The sequence below is a fragment of the Lemur catta genome, chromosome 9 (genome assembly GCF_020740605.2).
Source record: "Lemur catta isolate mLemCat1 chromosome 9, mLemCat1.pri, whole genome shotgun sequence".
Taxonomy (NCBI): Eukaryota; Metazoa; Chordata; class Mammalia; order Primates; family Lemuridae; genus Lemur; species Lemur catta.
The window spans coordinates 52545542-52568172 of NC_059136.1; the positions used below are offsets into that span (position 1 = coordinate 52545542).

General features: G+C 37.0%; 1 long non-coding RNA gene across 2 annotated transcripts in view; it reads right to left on the reverse strand.

Annotated features, from left to right (window-relative positions):
* LOC123644677 overlaps window positions 1-22631 on the reverse strand; it is a 146939-nt gene that overhangs the window by 115565 nt on the left and 8743 nt on the right. For both annotated transcript variants that reach the window (XR_006737212.1, XR_006737213.1), the window contains exons 2-3: window positions 4355-4502; window positions 3324-3424 (exon numbers count right to left, since the gene is read on the reverse strand). This is a non-coding gene — a long non-coding RNA (uncharacterized LOC123644677). The remainder of the gene's footprint in view (window positions 1-3323; window positions 3425-4354; window positions 4503-22631) is intronic.

Consider the following 22631-nt stretch of genomic DNA (forward strand, 5'->3'; position numbering starts at 1 on the left):
TGCTTCTCTCTGTGACCGTGTGTGTGGCCAGGAGAGAAGAGAGAAGCGATTGATTTTTAATAATGGTTGTGATACTTCTGAATAACTGCAAAAGCCAGCTAGTTTTTGATATTATTGGGAATGACACGAATCTCTGCTTAAGCTATTTGACATTGCTTAAACTACGCTACCTTTGCCTGCTGTTTAAGTGAGGGAACATGGCATGAGCCTTGGTTTGGATAAAATCCAAATTAACCCCAGGTTCTCCCACCTACTAGCTGTGTGGTCTTGGGCAATAAACTCAAACTTTGTGAACCTCAGCTTCCTCATCTAGAATGTGGTCATAATAATATGTATTTTACTATGTTGCTATGAGGATTAATGTTTTAAGACTTGTAAATCACATAGTAACATGCCTGGCATGTGGTGAGGGCTCGGTTTAATGGGAGCTCCTACAACATCATTTTTTCAGTTCTCTGCTCAGTTGTAGTTTTTGGATAAAATCCATTTTTTCAGTCACTTAAATTTAAAAAAAAAACCACGATTTTTATTTTAAGTGCACAAAATAATAATTATACACTGAGGAATTTTTATAAAGTTCATTCTAATAAACCCATTTTATTATGTAAAAAAACATGAATCCTATTAAGGTCAGATCTTTTTTGTTTTTCATAAAGTGCTGACAAGTAAAATCAAATGTTTGCCACATGCTTTACCATCTGCTAGCAGCTACAGATGTGCCAGCATATGGTACAATAACACCCACAGTCATGCCCACAGGCTGAAGGGCTTAAAAAGCCTAATGTGTGGAATCAGAGCTCACGGTTTTTGGTGGCTCAGAAAGGTCCCCAAACATACAGCTCTCTGGCTGGGCTCAGTCCACTGAAGGGCCTGTCAGGTATCCCTAAACTTCAGCACTGTGAGTTCTACAGGCATTAAATGCAGAGAATATGTTCTGCAGATGTCCCAGGAGATCTGATCTGTTCCAGGCTTCACGTGGTAGAACAGGTTATAAAGAGAGAGGTATAGAATTAAGCAGCACCCGGACAATTGTGCTTAAATAGTAGTTACGTAAAACAAATAAGGGTAAATGTAATAGACATGTAATGTTGGAAAGTATTACATCAACATTTATGCAGTGCACCAGGTTGCCAATATTAGGAAAGAAAGCAGAATGTAACAACAAAGGGAGCTCATGTTCTGAAATCAGGCTTCGGAGAACAAGACTGAAGTAGATGAAGTAGCAGGCTTTGAAACAGTGAGGTTTAGCTAATGAATAGGTCACTGACTCTCGTACACCTGAGGCCCTTTCGTTCATTCTATTCCCATTACATCTGCATATGGACAGGGAGAAGGGCAAAGAAGACCAACCTCTGAAAACAAGCTGAAGGGTAAGAATTCACCTTTGTTCTCATATTTCTTTTCTCTATGATTCGTACAATTTCATATTTAGCCTCTCTTGCGAGGCAAGCACAGAAACATGTATAAAAGAGGTAGTGGGAAAGAAAGTGTCTAAGAAAAACAGGCACACACCACTTGCTCAAGAGCTGAGCTGTATCCTACCTTGATCCCCGATGGAATGTGTGACTTCACTAAATTACAATGAAGAAATGTGGCTTCATTTCCTAATGTGTACCACGGGAAGGCGACCAGTGGACCTCTTGGTAAGTGACCATACATCCCAGAACAGTCCCAGCCTATACCTGTTGTCCTAAAGTTATTATAGCATCTTCTTTGAGCTCCACCATGCTAGTGATTCTTCTACTCATTTATTCTTCTACATCTGGAGCATTCATACACAGCAACGCTCTCACCAGAGAAATAATAGCTGGTGCATAGTCACCAGTCTTATTAAGCAAGTGAGAGTAACTGTTCCTTTCCCTTAGGTCCTGTGGCTGCAAAAGCTCTAGCTCCTTTCAGCAGGAGTTTTGCTGGAAGTCAAAATATCATCTGTCTTGTTGGATCAGACTGTGGAAAACCTACTACTCTGCACCTTCTTGATGAGGTAAACAAATGCTACTTATTTCTTTTCCTGTCAGTAAAATACATCATTTTATACCCAGTGGCCTTTCACAGATTAATAAATATAATGATGGAATTCCCATTTCTTAGGCTGTGCCATGTTTCCTATTTACAGCTGGTTGAAACACTTTATAAAGTTCAGGATTTTTAGATGCTAAGAGTCATCAAAAATATCTATATTCACTGTACCACTTTTTGTGGAAGTAAGATTTTTAAGGATACGCCAAGCTCAAGAACTACTTTGCTCATAAATATGTTTAAATAATTTTAACATCTTCTTTCCCAGGTTAAGGAATATAATGATTAGTTACATATGTTTTAATGTTTTAATACGCCAACAAAATTCTATAATTTAAATTTTCTGGTCTGGAATTATTTTTTTTTAAAAAAAGCTAAATCTCAAACTTTCGAATTAAATAAAAAATATTTTAGCATAGGCTAAGCCAAACAAATTTATTTCTTGGCCCTCTGATCCATAGTTGATGTTCTTCCTTAGAAATTCTGACTTCCTCTCTTCCTGCTCTTCCTTGGCAGCCATGATTGTTTTCTGGACACTCCCTCCTCTGTCTGGGCCCTCTCTGGTTTGCCTCTGTCTGTCCTGTGTTCTGTTGCTGGAGCTGCCGGTAGTTTATAAATGTGATAGCTGCTTTCAGCGAAGCTGAGCTTTAAATGTTAACATAATGTGTTTGGGGACATCTACAGGCTGTCTTTGAGGGAGCTAAGATGAATTCTTGAATTAATCAAGGTCATCTCACTGTCATTCCCTGCACTCTCATCTTTCCTCTACCAATTAATCTTCACACTTGTCACCATTCCAAAGGAAAACTCGGGCACAAATCTTAAATTCATTTATCATCCATGTTAATCTACAGACTCCAGTCTGTAACAATTTATTATTATTAAAATAATTTTCCTGGAATGATTATAAACTCTCTCCCCTGCATACGTGTTTCAAAAACATTTCAAGTGATCGATTGTGTACTTCAAACTATGGAATATTAATAGAGTTTGACAAGTTATATTTCATACTCAAAGATGAAAATACTTGGGAAAGTCTAATAATTAACACAAGAGAACAAAAAATTGAAACATATGCTTTCAGATAGGACTGAAAAGTATATAGGAAATGAGAGTTTAAATAGTTGAAGTTTATAATAATTGTATGTAACATTTACCAGACACTTTTTATGTACCAGGCCCAGATATAAGCCCCTTCGGGTGTATAAATTTATATAATCATCACAACAACTGTACAAGTTAACTATTTCACAGATGATAAAACCAAATCTAACAGAATAGGAATAAATTCCCAAGGTTCTCACCGCAAGAAAGTGGTGGAGATGGGGTTCAAACCCAGGACCAACTTCATAGATCTTGCTCTTAAATATTTATGCTCTTCTGCATACATTAGTGATTTTCAAACCTATCAAATCAAATATGTACCTTTTAAAATAGATACTGTGTAACTTCTTCCCCACTATTCTGAAATAAAATTTACAGAAAATATAATCTGCCCATAAATATAGCTTTAAAAAACCATAGAATACCCTAGTTGCTATATATACAGTGAAATAAAAAGAAAGTCATAGTAAAATAATAAATAATTCAATATGTAAATACACTAGAAGTAATAATGATCTAAACAGCCAAAAATTCAGGCTGATACAAGTGTGTTGCATTTTTTTACTCAAATACCACAAGCAGTGTTTTCATCCGCGATGAGATTTACCATGATGGCTCACAATTCTTGGTAAAGTTCCAAATAAAATGAAGTAAAATCTTTCTCTATGTCATAATAGTTGCATTCTAGCAAATTTAGTTGATATTAAAACTGCATAAAAAGACGTGTTCATACATAAACAGATAATTTGGTTCTTCCTTCAGATAATTATAAATAAGTTCTTTTGCATATATGAATAGCTAGTGGGACTTCCAAAGTCAGCAGTATATGGGACGATTATTTATTATGCAGGACTCTCCTGAACATTGTTAAACATCCAGCTGCCTCAGTATCCTGCTCACTGTAAATGTCAGTAGAGCTTTTGGTCACTGGGACAAAAACTAAACACCCTCCCAACAGATTTCTAAAATGCCACTTACCAGGGGGACTGCCCCAGTGAGAGTAGACGATACTCTTAGAGCAGAGAAGGGGCCACCCCCATGAGATAAAAATAAAGCCCAAGAACAAATAAAGATGGGAAAGTTTTCTTTAGCATGTACAACCTAAAGAGAACTGATCTTGAACTATAATTGGACACTCAAAATTGGTCTTCCAGGGTCTTCTAGCATTCTGTTTTGACATTTTCCTCCCATCTCCCCAGCAAAAGGCATCCCAGCTGGCACCACTGAGTACCTGCCTCTGGTCTTTTCCAGAAAGATGGTCTTCGAATGGCCCAGTCTACTCCGTGAAGCAAAGTTTATTTGCTTTCTTTATTCTCTTGCTGTCAGAAATCATCACCTTCTCTGACTTCTTTCCCCGTCATTCTTCACAGCAGGTGCTCCTAGGAAGCAGAGAGGGACAGAAATGAGACCTAAGAACAAATATTTTTGTGCAAATAGATTATTTGCTATGAAAAGGACTATGAATGACTCTTCCGGAAAGTATTTCATTCACTCACTCAATATTACTAGGCACCTTTGATGTGCCAAATACTGCATTTTGTACATACTCTCCATCTAAAACAGGGGTCCCAAACTATGGTGAGTTGTATAATTATTAAATATTACAATGTAATAAAAATAGAAATAAAGTGCACAAAAAATGTAATGTGCTTGAATCATCCAGAAACCATCCCCTACTCGCACCCTGGTCTATGGAAAAATTGTCTTCCATGAAAACAGTCCCTGGTGCCAAAAAGGTTGGGGACCACTGATCTAAAAGGAAATTACAAGCTAGTGGGAAGACAAAAAAAAAAAAAAGATGATTTCAAGACACTGTAATGAATATAATACTGAGGGTAAGCTCAGAATGATATTGATAATGTGGAAATTCATGGAAATGACACCTGATTCAGTCTTGAAGAAAAGAAACTTAAAGGACTGACAGGTAAGGTAGAGAGTAGAGAAAAGGGCATTTCAGACAAGGGGAATAGAATTTATAAAGACTCGAAGTGAAGAGAACTTGATTTACTCAGGGAACAGCAACTAACTCAGGTCAACTAGAGGCAGGACTGAAGCGGAAAACAGATTTTGCCCCCAGTGCCATGGGACCCCACTGTAAGGTTTTCATTATGAGATTTGTGTTTAGAAGGACCATTCTGGCCCCTCATGGAGAACAGATTAGAGAAGAGCAATGGATTTAGTGGAGGCAGGGACCAGTAGCACGGATCTTGCCCTGGTACAGGCAAGGGATGGGGGTGGCTGGGACTAAGGGAGTGCCAGGGAGGACGGGGAGAAGTGGCCAGTTCTGAAAGTTACGATGGACACAGGAGCGGACAGGACTAGGCAATAGTCTGAAAGGAAGGGGTGAGCATGGGACACACACAGGTCTCTTTGCCCGTTACCTCAGTGGGGGATGGTGCCACTGACTGAGACGGAGACCACAGAAGGGGCAGGTTGGGTGTAATGAGAATGCTGAGGGGGGATTTTGAGGCAACACATCCACCTGCAGCTCTGTTAGCCATGTACCAAATTGCCTCAGCGACCAGCTCTTCTGTTTAGAGCTATTGACTTTTATAATGATAAAACCAAAAGAGGCTTTGGTTATCAGCAATATAATTTCATTTTAAAAGTAAGGACACTGAGCACAGACTAGAAAAGAAAACAACCTAATCCAAAATGTGCAGCTAAAAATTAATGGAGACAGCGATACAATAAAGAAAAAGACACAAAATCACATTCCTCGTCTGCTACGTGTCTGTTGTGTGACCCGCACAGCTGTCCTCCTCCATCTCCCCACACCTCTTAATGTTGTTTTGGAACAAACTAAATCCCAGGTGCAAAATGCAGCACATTTTGCTTGGCACAGAGCAAGTACTCAAAAATATCCTCCTTATTTCTCGTTCCAGCAAACTTGATCATTAGGTGAAGTCTTCTCTAAGTAAAAGGACAAAAGTACAATTTTCCTTAGTTTTTACTAGTTCTCTACTCGAGCATTGTAGTCAGGCACAAGAAGATTGAATATAGTTTTTGATGCCTGTTAACTAGATAAATTACCTAAACATTTTAAAACTTTATGTCCTTGTCTATAAATATGAAGAGAGTAACTACTTTGCAGGTTTTTCCAAAGATTGCATGAGATAACATATGAAAATACCTAAAATAGCATCTGACACATAGTAGATGCTCAATAAATCCTTTCAAGTGGCATATACGGTGGAAATTTCAAGCCAGCAGTTTAGAATGGAGATCAGGATGAGAGATCTAAATTGGGTCCTCTAAGTAGAGAAGGCAGTGGATATAAGACTGAGATTGGGAAAGGATGCTAAGACAGGGAAATCTTTTATGTCTTAAGAAGAACTCATATTTAGAGAAGATGAGGGAGATAGAAGGGTTAGTCCAAGAAGGAAGGTAGAACCCAGAATTACAGTGTAACAGTTTAAAGGGGAAGTAGAGATTAAGCAAGTGGTAGATGGAGCACAGAAGTAGGTAACAAAAGGTGCCAAGATGACTATGAAGTATGGAAACTGGATGTGAAGGACAGGGAACGTGTAAGACAGCAGTTTCAGTTACAACTGTGGACTAGTACAAAGTGAAAAAGTCATTTAATATGCACTGCACTTCAAATATTAATTTCAAGGGGTCTGTCTGGGTTTCTTTGCTTTCTTAAATTGGTTTTGGGGGGTGCTACTTTGTATTATGGTCAGAGGTTTTGGTCTGCATAATTTTTGCTTTGGAAAAGTTGTGAATGAATGCAGTGGTCTTCAAACTTGTGGATCATACAACACTATTAGTGAAGGGTTTGAACCTACACTTCCAATAAATGTATATTTATAAATGTAGGTACTAACATAAATATAATTCTATATATGTATACATTTTAAAAGGTGAAATAAAAAATAAATACAATTGGAAGTTCTAAAATTTCTGTCTTTACTCCAGTATTGCTTGGGTACACATACTGTTATCCCACTTGAGACCACTGGGCTAATTGTAACAAAATATTGAAAATGTTTCAATGATACTTCAACATACATATTCTCCCTGGGTGAATTATATTCACACTGGGTAAAAAATTTTGGTAAGTACTTTGATTATCTATATTCTTCCCTTTTTACCTGCTTGATCAAAGACTGCTGGATGCATTTGCTACATGATGTGAGGGGTGGAGGGACATCTATAATTTCTCTCCATGTTGATGCTTTCACTTTATGTATGTTGATGTAAGCTTATCCTTTGCATTAAAATACATGATAATGTCACTATCCATTGGGATCATTTCCTCCATTAAAATAAATAATCTGTCCATTTAATGATTTCTCCCATAAGTCCTCGTTGGCAGAATGTTAATGTTGCCACCATTGCTTCTAATTTCTTTGTGCTTGATACATCCTTTCCATTCCTTTTACTGTCAATATTTTTTATTATATAATCTTAGTTTTGTCTCTTGGAAACAGCATATATTTGAATCTGAATTTTCTCTTCTCTCTTTTTTTAATATTAAAAAAATGACCTACTAACATTTATTAAGTCATAGACAAGTTTGTTTTTAACTATGTGTATGTGTTTTTACACAGCTCTTGTTTATAATTTTCCCTATCACTTAACTTGTTTCCATCATTTGCTTTATGGGCCATTGATGTATTTTCTCTGGTTTTATCAATTAAAGTTACCTAAAAGTGTCTTCAAATTGAGCTTAAAATTACTTTCTTTAATCATCAAGAACAAGAATGCAATATCTTTCCCATATAAATAAGAAATTTGCCATGTTTTTTCTTCCCTTAATTCTCTTCCGGCTACTCAGTTTTTATTTATAAAATATGGCTTTTTAGGCATAGATTATTTTTATTTTGCATATTCTCTTGGGGATTTTTTAAATTTTTTTTTTTTTACAGAGTCTCACTGTGTTGCTGGGGCTTGTGGTGTCAGCCTAGCTCACAGCAACCTCAAACTCCTGGGTTCAAACGATCCTCCTGCCTCAGCCTCCCAAGTAGCTGAAACTACAGGTGTGTACGACCATGTCTGGCTAATTTTTTCATTTTTTCTTTTTTTAGTAGAGACAAGGTCTTACTCTTGTTCAGAGCTCAGGCTGGTCTTGAACTCCCATCCTCAAGTGATCCTCCCACCTAAACCTCCCAGAGTGCTAGGATTATAGGCATGAGCCACCACACTCGGCCTCTTTGGGCATATTTTATACTTGAACTAGTTTTTTAATTATGTTTATAGCAAGAATTTAGGCTTGTACCTATATGTTATTGGCTTCAATATTTAATATTCACCCTTTTATGGCCTAATTTGTCCTTTCTTGAGTTATAGTATTATATCTTGTTTCAATACATTTTTAATTTTTTAAAGGTAGACGGGTGGTATAATTTTGAATCTTTCGTTTTACGAGACTCCTTTTTGAGGTTTTATGAGACTCGTATGTTCTCATTTTCAGATTTCACATATTCTGTGGATAAAGAGAAAAATACAGTCACAGTTTTTTCTCAGGATTGGATGTAAGTGTTCTGTCTTTAGAGTCCAACACTAATGTTATAAAGAAGTATGAAACAAGTTTCATTTCAATTCATTTGTAACTACCCTGAGTTGTTTCTGTTTTGTTTTTCTGCCTGGACATTTAAATAGAGCTCTATCTCTGAAATTAACAGTTCATCAGGGTATATGTCGGGATTGTTTTCTTTTCACCATTTTACTCGCTACTTAGTGGTGAACCTATTTTATCTATAACTGGTTTTTCTTGGGTCAGTAAAGCCTTATGTTCTCACTTATTTTATTTTTATTCATCTTTATTTTTTCTGCTTAGGAGCATTTTTTTTCTCATTCTGGTAGTTATTTGAGTATCTATTATGTCCTTTATTGCTTCTATTGAAATTATGAATCATTCTACATCATTTTTAGATTTTGTAAAAGATTTTTCTTATTTTTCACCTACATAAAAGCCACTCAGTTTTTTGGTATTTCTTGTCATATATCTGTATTATATATAATACATATATATATTGTATATATACTAGCAATCTTTTTTATAGAATTTTTTCCTGTGTTTTATTGAAATTCCAAAGCAAATAGTTTACAAACTTTGCTTTTGTTTTGTGTTTTAAACACTTTTAAAAGTCTGGTTTTCTGCTACAATTTGAGAAAAATGTTCTCATTCTTTAAATTGGACAATCTTTTCATAGGTCCAATATTCCTTTTATCTGAGTTATTATCGTTAAATGAGGAATGCTCTATTTGGGTGTCTCCCACAAAAACAGCATGAAAACATTCCCTTGAGATCCTGTACTTGGTATTCTAGATGATGTCCACAGCCTCTAAACAATTGCAAAGATGTGGAAACAACCCAAGTGCGCATCAATACATTAGTGGATTAATAAAATGTGGTATAGGTATACCACAGAGTACTACTCAGCCACAAAAAACAGTGGTGATCTAGCACTCTTGTATTATCCTGGATAGAGCTGGAGCCCATTCTACTAAGTGAAGTATCACAAGAATGGAAAAACAAGCACCACATGTACTCACCATCAAATGAGTATTAACTGATCAACATTTATGTGCACATATAGTTGTAACATTCATCGGATATTGGGCAGGTGGGAGGGGAGAGGAGGGTATATTCACACCTAAGGGTATAATGTACACCGTCTGGGGAATGGACATGCTTGAAGCTCTGACTTGGGGGGGGGGCAAAGGCAATATACGTAACCTAAACATTTGTAGCCCTGTAATATGCTGAAATAATAAAAAAAGAAAATGACAAATTCCCGACTTCTATTATTCATTCAGTTAGTTAACGTGCTGAGTTAACTGTGATTGCTGGAGCACATTAGATCATTCTAAAGTCAAGGAGCCTATAAAATGCTCCTCTCACCCTAACCCCAGGTCTTCACCAACAGCAGACATCTTGATACACCACAGGAATCTATCTATGGTTCTGAGCATAGACTCTAGAGCCCAACTGCCTAGGTCCAAATCTTGGCTCTTCCACTTAGGAGTTTTGTTACCTAGATACCTGCTTTGGAGAAGGTCCTCTGGAGCTACGGTGGAAGAAATATTTTATACACTTCAATTTCCTCATCTCTAAAATAGGAATAATGACAGTTTTTCCCTCACAGGGCTGTGAAGATAAAATAAATCACTCTATGTAAAGCACTTGAAACAATGCCTGGTGCATAGCTATGTTATGTAGCATGTTTGGTGCTTTTAGGAAACTTGAGCTTTCAAAGAGATTGTGTAGAGATTTGCAGGCTCAGCATTTGTACAGATCTATGCACTATCAAATAGGAAGTGAGACAACTACAGCAATAGAAATATAGTTAAAGATACTTGCCTAGAGAGCAGAAAATCTTCGTGTTGATATTCCACCCCATATGGAGAAAACAGAACTGATTCCCCTTTGTCTGTGCTACCCCTGACATCATATTCTAACAATTTCTTAAATTCCAGGATGTATGGTCATTCCCATTAAAGTCCTCACATGGACACTGTGTCTATAATGATATAAAAATTCTCACTATCTGGCTGGCAGTGAACAACAACAAAGAGAAAAGACAGCTGTAGTTTTGGAATTTGAGACATTTGGAAGGATAAGGAAGTGACCCAAAGAGGCAAATGAGATACGAGATGGAGAGGTGTAGGGCTGCAGGCTGAGCAACAGGAAAGATTTGAAATGAATTATTACAGAGAAAAATACCCATGACATTTCAAAAAGATACAATAAAGAGAAAAGGGGGGTTGTAAAATGGTAAAAATGCCAAGGCGACAACCAACCCATAAAGAACACTGAAGGACCCACAGCGCACCTACTGTGTGCCAGACACGGTGGAGGCTCAGAGCATCACCAGATGGAATCAACGGTGGATGCAGAGAAAGCTGCTCTGCCCCTGTATGTACAAAAAGACTCTGGAAGAGAATAAAATTAAGAGAGTGGTACAGGTTTGTGGTGATACAGAAGGACAAAGAAGGAAGAGGTGAAAAAAAAGATGATGCTCAGATGCATTTGCCTGCAGACACGGCCCACCCACATATGCTTATGCGATATGATTACACAAGGTCAAAAAGCCAGAGACGATGCATTTATCCACCTTCTGCAAAGAAGCCTTCCGTTTCTTTACCTGATCTTCTTCCCTCACTGTTTATTATCAACAGTCTTTTTTGTTTGTTTGTTTCTAACCGAAGCATCACAGATTTTTAAGAAAACTGAACAAACTACTGGAATAAAATAGACTATGACCCACGGATACTAAAGAAGTTAAGAAAATATCACAGACTTTTTCATGTTCTTCCCCTCTACCCAGATCAAGTATAGGACAGAAATTTCTGATAATTCTACTTGAAATTGTATCAATAATTGACATAATTTTAAATGCAGACTCCTTTTCATCTTTATCATCTGAATAACTGCCTCAATTTGTGTCCATTTTAAAATCCTCAATGTTTCCTCTTCGCTGTTACCTGAAGTAGCCGTGGTTTAGCTAGAATCTGTTGCAATTCTCACTGTGTCCGCAAGATGGCAGGCGGGGACTTAGAGCTTCAGGGTTCTCGTGAAGCCTTTTCACAGATCTTTTTTTCTGGTTCAGGTCTCCCATTATTGAATCTATTTAAAAAATCTTTTTGGAATGCATATTATGTGCCAAGGATTAGAGTAGGTTTTGTTGGGCAATACCAGCCATTTTTTTAAAAGTACCTTAATATACCATATGGTTTAGAAAAAACACTGGGGGTTTTTTTGGTTTATGGGAGAAAAGGCAAGAACATTTGTATAGTATGCTAATATGATTGCACTGTGCACAGGAGGTGCAGCTAGAACGTATGGAACAAAAGTAACACATAAAGCAGGAGTCAAGATATTAGAAAGATTGGGCATATCTGATGATTTTAAAAAATCCTACCAGCATTAACACAAAAATCTGAAGACTGACTCAAGAATCCTAACCTTTTTGTTTCCCAAAATATTTCCTTTGGAACTTAATCTGTTTACAATAATAAAACTGTAAAATGGCATTTTTTCAAAACCCAATAAGAATTTTGCTAATCGAGTACAGTTTGAATTATTAATGCTAATAAATAAATATCTGCTATATTACAAAAGTCAATAAATAAGAGCTATATTTTTAAAGAAAGGGAATTTGAAAGGTTAAGAGATGCCAGGGAAAATGTTCACTTTCCAGAATTTTAAAATTTAAATCTGATAATTTTCCTTTCTGCCATACTTACATTAGGCAATCTAGATTTAAACAGAATTGAAATCAATGAAAAATGATTTACAGCTTATTTTTCACATTCATGTTTATTTTCTTAGCATTCATACTACTTAACATCATAAATTAATTATTAAAATTAAAATCATAAAAAGTAAATTTTAAAAATAGTATCCGAGATTATAGAAAGCTAAAATAACATGATGACAAAATGTAAGATGGTATTAGAGTCTACCCTGGAATGGAAAAAACATTAGTGGAAAAATAGATAAAATCTGAATGAAGTTTGTAGTTTAGTTAATAGTGTAGTACCAGTGTTAACTTTTTTTATTTTGAGAAATGAATCATAGTTAGGTGACATGTTAATATTAAGGAGAGGGAAGTCAAGTGAAGGTTACATAGGAACTTCAATTTTTCCATAAATCTCAAATTATCCCAAATTAAAAATTTAAAATATTAGTATACAATCTATTCAACAGGCGTTATTGGGCACCTCCCATATACCAGGTAATGTTCTAAATGCTGGAGACACAAACCCTACCTGAGCTAGTCACAGTCAAATAGAAAAAATTTTATTGTTATATCACAAAATATGTCTTTACCGAAAATTTTGAAAAGGTACCAGCCATCCTTGCTTTTCTTTGGAAGAAACAAAAAGTCGTAACAAAGAAGTGAACGTGAGTGAAAGAGAAGTGGCATAAGAAGCACAGAAAGGAAGTCAAACAGAAACAAAAGGACTAATGGCCGAAGCAAAGTGCTTGTGTGGACGAAGCGCACAGTCTCAGATGGCAGTGGAAATTCTCTCCACAATTGTGCAATTTTTAAACAGCTGTAAGACAAACGTGTCAGATATGGCACAATTCTCATAGGTAATTTCATGCTGTCCTCGTTTTACATCCTACCATTTAGCTTGTGTGAATGGGACATGCTTTTTACCCTATCCTCCTTATAATATGTTTTATAGATAGTCAGGGAGGAGAGAGATTAGAGAGAGAAGAAAAATGCACAGGAACAAAAAAAAAAAAAAAGCTATGGAGAAGGATGAAAAAATAGGGAAAGGAAAAATGTGAGGAAGGGAAATGGAAAAGGGAAAAATATCATCAATCCAATGTCCTCTGACTCTTTAATCTTCAAATAATGCTACCTCTTGTCTCATAATTTTAAAGAAATCTTTTTGAAGACTTTTATTTGAGGAGAGAGGCCAAGAGAGAATGAGATGTTCTTGTTTAAAGAAAGCATTGCTAATGTGCCTTCCTCTTCTTTAGTTTCCTTGTGTATAGATGGAGATTCTGATTTAGAATTACCCATATCAATTTTGATATCATATTAAATATTTCCTTTACCCTTTGTTTGAAAAGTCATCTAACTAAAATAAAATTTGTTCTTTCAATAGAAAAAAAAAAGGGGGAAAGGCATCCTGCCTCATCCAAAAACTTGATTTTCAAATAAACACTTTAAGACTCTAGTATAAGTTGAGCCAACCCCACTCATGATCCAGCTGGCACCATTAAGTACCAATAGATGGCCCAGGTAACAAACTCTACACAGAGAGGATGTAATAGCTCTCTGAGAAGGTGGGCTAGAAAGTTACATTTTCACCTTCCTTTTACTAGTCATGAATAATTTGTCCTCCACTTGTCACTTTTCAAAAATTGAGCAAAATAAATAGATTATTTTTTGAACACATCACAGTCTATCTGTAATGAAGTATATTTTAGTACCAGGGGACACGGGATAGAATACAGATGAAATTTATGATTTTTAAAATTGAGTTGATGGGCCATCTAGAATTTCATAACAAATAACACAACTGTTTGACTAGAAATCATTTCTCAATAACTCAAAGTCCATGAAGTGGAAAATGTTCAGAGAATGGAAACCAAAATGATCAGAGGAGAAAGCATGCTAAGAGGTTTGTAACATGAGCTTTTCAAAGGTGAGCCTGACCAAGGAACAGGAAAGTAAATAAAACAGTCAATAATGTAGATTAAGGGATTCATTCATCAAAGTCTGTAATGGTAAAATGTTGTTTGAAACGTGAGTGAGGTGGAGTTAGGACACATTCAAGTATGGGTTCTTTTGACTGGTTAAAACTATGGGAATTAGCAGGTGACAATAATCAGAAATTTGTAGAGATTAATTCAACACTGGCTTGAGGAAAAGAATTTTGACTAAACTATCCTAAGTGATCGCTGTGTGGTTGTGTGCCCAGCAGCCCTCCACAATCCGGGTGGCTGCTGCAAGAGCTGTCAGGCTACAACATGACCTGCTCACTGGCCACTGGATTTCCTTCCTTTTGAAAATAGGGGCCAAAGTCGAGAGAATTGAGACAATCTTTCTTTGTGTGCCTACATTGTGATATATACTACAAAGCCTGGGAGTGTGGCCATGCCCTGCCATGCAGGAGGAAGAGAAAAAGAGCTGCTCTAGAGTAAGAGGAAAATGTAAACCTAACAGAGTAAGGAGCAGAAAGAAAAGCAGGCGAGAGCCTTGACAGGGGTGCAGATCCTGAATCCCTGCAAGGGCTTCCTGAGGCCCAGGGGCCTTCCTGTTCTTTGGTTACATGATGTATCCAGTATCCTCATAAGGAAATTTCTTGCTGAAATTTATTAGAGTTGGTTTCTGTTCCTTTTAACCAAAATAATCCCAACTAAAACAAGAGCTATAAATCCTCTCTCTCATCTTTTTCTTTATCTCCTGCTGCAGACTGAATGTTTATGTCTACATACTTCATATGTTGAAACCTAACCCCCAATACATTGTTATTAGGAGGTGAGGCCCTTATAAATGGGATCAGTGCCCTTATAAAAGAGACTCCCTCACCGCTTCCATCATGTGAGGACGCAGTGAGAGGACAGCCGTCTATAAACTGGAGGGCAGCTCTCACCAAATACTGAATTTACTGGCACCTTGATCTTGGACTTCCCAGCCTGCAGAACAGTAAGCAATAAATTTCAGTTGTTTATAAGCCACTCGGTCTGTGGTATTTTGTTATAGCAGCCTGAGTAGACCAAGACATCTAATACATCTCCTCTCTTGTATCTCTAATCTTTCTGCATGTAACCAATATGTATAGCAGAGAGAAAACAACTAAAACAATAACATCCCTGATTAGTAAGAATTCTAACCACAGCTACAGTTATTTGGGTTTCAGGTGTGTGCAGTGGGATAGTGTCACCTGATATTGCAAACAAAAAATAACAAAGAACAATTACTATTGGTGATAAGTCTGAGTCTAAAGCAGCACTCAGCCTGAAGAGTTTTTACTCTTGCCAAATACAACAGGGGTCTCTACAACCTTTTCCAACAATGCTGTGCTAAGCTATCTATAGAGATGGCAGCATGCAGTGCATGCGTTTGAAAAAGAGCCAGATCTCAGGATTCAGGATTTCCATACACCTTATCATGATACATAGAAATATCCAGTCAGAAAAATAGAGTCGTTGAAAACCCTAAACTGAACTATGGCTGTTAGTATGTCACCTCTGGTTCCAGAAAGAACAAAGAGCAGCATGATCGGGGTGGGGCATGGACTAGTCCATAGATCACTGATGATGCAGAAGTGGACTTACTAGTGCCCAATCTACTCAACAGGCATCACTGAGCACCTAGCGGGCGAGAATCAGGAGCAAAATTTTGTTTAGCGCTCCATCACCAGTTCCCTGGGTCATTAAGAACAGATTTACCTTGTGCTGACACCTCTCATTTCCGGGAGGAAGTAGAAGGCCTAGAAAATGGGGCTGTTTGCACTAGATAATCTCAATTTTCCTTCCAGCTTAACATGCTTCTATGCTTTTGAGATTCCTAAATGTGAAAGCACTTTGTGGTAGACACCATTAAAAAGCTATTAGCAATGACAGTGGAGGAAGTGGGAGAGTGGTGACAAGGCGGAGGAAATCAGTGGGTATAAAAAGCCATTTATTTCATCAAAAAAGGATTTTTCTTGTTAAAATGTTTGAAGTATTTAGAATATGTCAAACTCAAAATATCTCTGTGGAATGGATATCATGATTTATAAAGCTAGACGGCAACCAATTGACTCATTTTATTCTCACCATGCCTTCACATGCATGAGGAAATGAATCAAAAATACATATTTCCATGTGTGAACGTGTGTGTACATGTGTACTTTTTCACTTTTTTTGCTTTGATACCGTAATTCAGACCAGCAGCCTTCTCTCACAGGAAAATCTCAATCTTAACTTAGATTGGAAGGAATTAAAGTTGTGTGGGAATAATAAATTTAACTTTTCTTGAGAAATCACCGTGCACCAGGCGCTTTTCCAAGTGCTTTATGTGTTCATCATCTCTCTGTGTCAAGCACTATACTTATCAACACCCTTTTATAGATGAATAAATTGAAGCACAGAAAAATCTTCTAACCAGCCCAAAGACCCACATCTAGAAAGTCGCAGTGATATGAAATTAGACATTCTGAGTTCAGAGCTGCACTCATAACCAGCTTCCAAGAAGCCATTAGGGATAAGGTTTGATACTTAGGGGCTTGGTGCAGGCTCTGCAGGACTGTCACAGACAACCAAGCTAAAAACAGCCCTCAGTGGCCCATCAGGTGGGAGAGGCCAGTTCAAAATTGGAATTGGCTTCCAGAGAAGGTGCAATGGATTTTCGTCTACTTTGCAGATAAATGGCGTATGATAAAAATCCAAGTACAAGGTCAAGGCTAATTCCACTCTATTCACTTCATGTTGTAATAGGAAATGGCAGGAACCACTAAAGAAAACCTCTAGATTGTTTTCTACTTTGCCCACATAAAATTTAAAACCATTATTATACCATCAAGACCTATCAGGGTGAGCCTCCTGGATCATTTAAAGATTGTCCTACTCCCTCCCTCACTCACTCACTCACTCTCGGGAGAGTTAATAGAGCAATACAAGTTCCCTAGTGGAACCTGGTATCTTTTTAATGCTGCTTGCCGAATTTTTAAAATCATTTAATGATAAATTTTTGGGCAATCTTATTCACATTGCCTTTTAGAATTAGGAATCCTATGGAAGTTACTGATAGAAGGTCAAAAATAAAGGACATTGGAAACTAAGAAGGGGAGAGGGTGGTAGGGTGGTAACGGATGAGAAGGTACCTATTGGGTACAATGTACACTAGTGACTGACACACTAAAAGTCCTGACTTCAGTAGTATACGATTCATCCTTGTAACAAAAACACTTATATCCCCCTTAATATTTTGAAATAAAAAAGAAGACTTCACGTGGAAGTCTAGTATATGAAAATATTAAAAGCGTGGCAACTTCAATGAAGGGAGTCCTGGATTCCCACCACCACTGCCACACACACACACACACACACACACACACACACACACACACACACACACTCTCTCTCTCTCTCTCTCTCTCTCTCTCTCTCTCTCTCTCTCTCTCTCTCTCTCTCTCCACCTTTTTGTCTCTCTCCTTGCCCTAACGGAGTCCCTAGAGGCCTCTATGAAACCCACAGGCCCTCAGGCCAGTCTGAAAAGGATTGGCTGTTAATTAAATGGAAAACAAATGGGAAGTGTTCCTGAACTCTGGAGGTGATATCTTAATACTTTCTGAGGACCAGAAAGAAGCCATGTTTTGGTGACTCTAGCCAAGTTATCCAGGGTAGTCTGTTTCCCAGAGAGACCTCGTGAGAATGGTAGTGGTGAGGAAGGGATAACTCATGTGCCCTTTCCTAGAATTCAGAAATACCCAAGCATGTGTGACGGGCCAGACATAAGTCCAGTTGATTCAGGATTTGAGGACTGTCTTAGTTTGAAGTCATTCTAAGGGCAGAGGGAGTCAAGCTGAGAAGACTCTTCAAGGGCTATTCATGTACGCAGGGCAGAGGAGGGTGGACAAATGAAAGACTACGGCCAGAGGCACAGTGTCAGTTTGTTATTTTGGTGACAAAAATGGTTCCAATTATAAGGACAAAGAGGAGTTGCTGAAGTCAATTTGAAGACAACTGCCTAAAAGTGAGACGGTTGAGGGATCATAATGCCAGATTGCTGGAAGGGTCCCCATCAATAGAGACTGACAAATAAAAAGGGCCAGAGGGTATATTGAAGAGAATAAAGCACATTTGATGGTGCTGAATCAACTGCTGCAATCACCGAGCAACATCTCAGAAAGTTCAGACTCTTAGCAAGCAATGTCAGGATGAGCCTCGTGTGGACAGAAAGCATGGACACAGGTGGTGGTGGTCGTGTTTATCCAAGTTAAGGAGCCTCATGATATCTGCGTTAAATTTCGTTGTTACAGACTTTTTCCCTGGCTGATAAGATGCTTTTTAGATTATATTTGTTACCCCCAAATTTCCCCATTTCTTCCAGCTTAGTATCATTCATAAAATCAACTTAGCAGGTCTCAACTAGCATTTCTTTAATGAAGTAAAATAAGATAAAATATTTAACACATTTCACACAAGGGTTGATATTGTTTTGTGAGTTGTTTTTTAGCTAAATATATGTGTGTGGTCACTTGTGGACATTCACTTATTATGTGTATAAGAACATGTATATGTTCTAAGTTACAATACAAAATATATTGTGCTTACCATTGGGTCATATTCAAGATAATTTTAAAAGTCATTGGATCAGTAACCTTCTGGTCATGATGATGGTATGGGGGGAGAGAAAGGCATTGTCATAAACTTCAATAGAGCATGTAAAGTGACACAACCATTTTAAAGGACAATTTGACAGTAGATACCAAAAGTCTCAAAATTGTTCAGATTTTTGGATCTTGTAATTCTTCCACTCAAAATTTAAACTAAAGAAGTATTTGATCAAGTACTTCGGTACATATGTTTCTCATAGCAACAAGAATAATGATGAAAACCTGAAAACAACCAAAGGGTGAAATGAAAAAGTAATACTTCAAATGAATTTTGTGGCAAGTATACAATGTACAACTCAAAATTGCTAGTTGTTGCTTATCTGTATGGAAAGATGCTTATCTGTATGATAAGGTTACAGAACAATACAAACAGCACCATCGAATTTTTGTAGTTTTTAAAAATGTGTCAGTAGAAAAATTTCTGAAAAGATATATATACAAAAATTGTGAAATCACTAAGTCTGTGGGGAGACATTATAGATGATTTCTATTTTTCCCCTTTTCTATAATTTCAAACATTCTCTTTTTTTCTAAAATAAACATGGATTTCTAATTAACAACATTGAGAATTCTTCCAATCCGGTCCAATCTGAGACATTATGACTTTCACACTTTATACCTGGAAACGAACATTTGGTGTTCATTCCAAACAATTTCTTACAAGAATATTTTGACTTTATATAGAGTAGAGCATAAAGTTTGAAGTAGGAAATCAGAATTGCATATGAGGCAGACAATACTCACCTAGAACAGGGGATGCTTTTCACAAAGATAAGATTATGTAAAGGGAATTCAATATGTTATCAGGTCTTAAGGTTTAGGATTTGCAAAATGGACTTGATCTTTGTAATGTAATGGAGAATAATTTCACAGGAAGGCACTGATGGTGTTTTAGCAATCAGTCATGGTAATGTCTACTTGGTTTAACTTTAATACTGCCTGTGAAAACTAATTCTGAAGGGCAGTGTGAGATCCATGTCACAAAGTAAGAGTGGGGGGTTATGACATGAAAAGTGAAAGTGATGCAGGAGAATTCTTCACTGTACTCTCTTCTCACATAACATCATATATTCTGTTCCAGCTACTCTAACAAGTACTTAAGTTTTTATGATAAGCCAAATAACATTGCATTTATACATCTATAAATGTCATCTGGAGTCCTCAGATTAATATTCTACTCTATGTTTCATTTTGTACGGGAAAAGACCTTTAAAGATCCTTTCTTTGCAATATTCCAAGAATTATTTGGAAAGCACCATGCTTTAGCGAACAAGACCTTACATTGCTCTAAGGAAAATAACATAGACTCTACTTAGCATTTTAAAAGATAATACCACATATACATTTTGCTTTGCTTAAGCCTTAGTCTAGGGGTTGGTAAACTGTCTGCAAAGGGTCAGATAGCAAATATTTTAGGCTTTGTGAGCCATGTGGTCTCTGTTGCAATAGCAGCCACAGACAATTTATAAACCAATGGAAGTGGCTGTGTTCCAATAAAACTTTATTTTCAAAAGCAGATACCAGGATCAGTTTTACCCACAAACCATAATTTGCCAACCTCTAACTTAGCACATACATCTTGACTTCAAAACACCATTCCTCACAGTAAAGAACCAGGGTTTCTTGGAAACTAGGGAGCAGGGACAGTATTAATACAACATAACCCCTGAACATCTTCTTATGCCAGAAAGTAAGGAGTTTCTCAAAGAATAATGGGAGCATATAAAAAGGATGCAAGAATTATCATAAAGAGGCTCTCACTGGCTAAGTTTCTTGGGAAATTATAGCACTTAAATAATTAATGATAGTAATAGATAATCCATTGCATAAAACAAAAATCTAGGAGTCAGTACTAATATAAATGAATAATAAGTCAATAAACATTTGCAGGAGAAGGTAAAGCTTTGTCTTAGAGTTAAATGACATCTAATAAATGTAATAGCAATGACAGAGTTAGTGGAAAAAATTATCCCTTTGCAACCATCCTCGTAAGAATTGACTTAGGTAAGAATCATCAATGGAGTATTTGATGAAGAACAGGGTATTTACATAATCTCTAAGTATCTCCCCATGAATTAGTATTAATTACAAAGGGAAATATTGTAACTTTACAGTGGAGCAAGCTGGTGGACACCAACTTAACACAGAAGTCAAAGTTAATATCACCAATTACATGACAACACTCCATCACAGCTTCCTGATATGTACTGAGAAATACATAATTTCTGTAGTATTCCTGCTGAAAATACATAAGTGAATCTCATCATGAGGAAGCCATAGATAAACCCAAATTGAATGAAATTCTATAAAATGATTTGCTTCTCTTAAAATATATAAAGCTCAAGAAAGACAAAAAAAGGCTGAGGAACTGTTCTAGGTTAAAGGAAGCTAAAGATATGGGCAAGCTAAAAGCAATGCATAATACTGGATTGAATACTAGGCTGAGGAAGAGGAACAGCTGGAATTTTGAATATAAAATGTGAATTATTAATAGGTAAGATATAATATTTAATATTAAATATCCTGATTTGGATGATTTTACCATATTTCTGTAAGTAAAAGTATTTGTTCTTAGGAAATACACCCAGGAATATTTAAGGGGTAGGTAAAGGGGTGCTTTGCAACTTATTTTTAAATGAATCAGAAAAAGAGAATGATAAAGCAAATTGGTTCAGGGAGTTATTTGTACTATTTTCCCAACTTTCTTATAACATTGAAATTGTACTGAAATTAAAAGTTGCAGTGTTTATGTTAGTTTTAGAAGAATCAGGAGCAGCAAAGAAGTCATAAATAATGTAAGAAGCTAATATCAAGTTCAGCAAAAGAGATTGAGAGAGGAGTATTTAAGATTGTGCTGAGAGGAAGGAGCTTCAGAGTTTCTAACTTCATAAAGGAAGCTATTTCAGGAGATATAATCTGAATTATGGCCTTACTAATTGTGGTGATTAATTTTACAGGTCACCTTGGCTGGGCTGAAGGATGCCTAAATAGCTGGTAAAACATGATTTCTGGGTGTGTCTGTGAGAATCTGGAAGATAGTAGCATTTGAATCAGTAGACTGAGTAAAGAAGATCACCCTGGACAACATGAGTGGGCACCATCCAATCCATTGAGGGCCCAAATAGAACAAAAAGTCAGAGGAAGGGCAAAGGTGCTTGAGCTGGGACATCCATCTTCTCCTGCCTCAGACACTGACACTCCTGGTCCTTGGGACTTCAGACTCAGACTGGGGCTTACACCACTGGCGCCTCTGGTTCTCAGACTTTCAGGCTTGAACTGTAACTACACCACCAGCTTTCCTGGGGGTAGCAGCAGATGACAGATCGTGGGACTTTGTGGCCTCCATAATCATGAGTCTGTTCATCATAATAAATCTCTTCCTACACACAGCTGGTCCTTGCTATCTGTGAGTTTCACATCTATGGATTCAAACAACCATGGATCAAAAATATTAAAGAAATTGAAAAATAGAAAACAATACAATAATACAAATTAAAAGAACAATATAACAATGATTTACATAGTATTTACATTGTACTAGGTATTATAAGTAAGCTGGAGGTGATTTAAAGATATGGGAAGATATGCAAATACTACACCATTTTATATAAAGGCCTTGAGCATCCACAGATTCTGGTATCCACTAGGGGTGTGGGGTATCCTGGAACCAATCCCACACAGATACTGAGGGACGACCGCATACGTATTCTATT